Source organism: Octopus bimaculoides, chromosome 3, assembly GCF_001194135.2.
Source record: "Octopus bimaculoides isolate UCB-OBI-ISO-001 chromosome 3, ASM119413v2, whole genome shotgun sequence".
Lineage (NCBI taxonomy): Eukaryota > Metazoa > Mollusca > Cephalopoda > Octopoda > Octopodidae > Octopus > Octopus bimaculoides.
In genome coordinates, this window is record NC_068983.1 from 37540295 (window position 1) to 37541850 (window position 1556).

Below are 1556 nucleotides of genomic sequence, written 5' to 3' on the forward strand. Positions count from 1 at the left end.
GTACCGCCTGACTGGCCTTCGTAGGGTTTTCGAGCGAGATCGTTGCCAGTGCCCCTGGACTGGCTCTTGTGCGGGTGGCACATAAAAGACACCATTTCGAGCGTGGCCGTTGCCAGTACCGCCTGACTGGCCTTCGTGCGGGTGACACGTAAAAGCACCCACTACACTCTCTGAGTGGTTGGCGTTAGGAAGGGCATCCAGCTGTAGAAACTCTGCCAAATTAGATTGGAGCCTGGTGTTGCCATCCGGTTTCACCAGTCCTCAGTCAAATCGTCCAACCCATGCTAGCATGGAAAGCGGATGTTAAACGATGATGATGATGATGATATATATATATATATACATACGCCCAGAACCATGTTAATAGCTTAGGAGTGAAATTTATTAGGATTTCTCGGTTTTCTGTGAATCAATTTTGATAAGACTTTTCCCAGCTGGCTTACGCATAATGGCAACACCATTGTTATGTTTTTGTTATTTTGTGTAACGTCCTTTCTTTTTATTTCGAATTCTTCAGTTTTGGGGTGAACCACGCTAATAGCTTTTGAATGAAAATAGCCCATCTAGACATTTTTTTTTCCAGAAAATGAAGTGTAATATATATTAAGCATGCATTGAGTATATATTTAACAGAAAACCATAATAATATTATAACATTTATTGACATAATGAATTATTTAGCCACATGAGTGCCAAGGAAGAAAAGATCCAATTGTTGGACCTCCAAGACTGTGACAGCTACTGATTTAAGGAATATTGGATGCAAGTTATGTGGGAAACCTGGACAAACAAACAAAACCATTTTCACTGCTTCCAGACTTCCTCATGTACCAAAAACCACCAGAAATCTTGTCTTCGGGACCATGGCTTCTGTGAGAACCCCTGAAACTGCCTCTTCGCAGAAATTTGAGGCTTCAATGGGCCCAAAAGTACATGATGTTAGACATGAGTTTTGTTCTGTTCACTGATGAAACCAGGGCAACCCTTGATGAACTTGACAGCTGGGCAAATGGTTGGGTCTGTTTTGGAGATGAGCATCACCAACGTTTACGACGTCAACAATAGGGTGGAGGAATCATGTTGTGGGCTGGTATCATTAGGGACAGGCTTGTTGGCCCAGTCAGGGTGCCTGAAGAGGTTAAAGTAACCACAGCCATCTACTGCAATCTCATGAAGAAGGTCTTGGATCCCTGGCTAGATGACATACTGCTGTCACTTTTAAGGAATCTCGTATTCATGCATGACAAATGCTCCCTTCCATTCTACCAGGACCACCCAAACATTCCTAGGGTCTTACAGCACACAAGGTGAAAGGTTGATGGTGTGGCTGCCAGCATCTCTGGATCTCAACCCTATCAAAAAATCTTTGATGCATCATTAAACAAGATGTTTATGCCGATGGACACCAATTTACGTTGAAAGATGTCTTATAGTTGACCATCAAAGCTGCGGCAGAGGCAGTCCAAACTGCTACTATTAAGGAATTGATAGATTCCTTGACTAATATGGTTTTTGAAGTTATCCGTCAAAACAGCACTCATGTAGCTAAATAATTC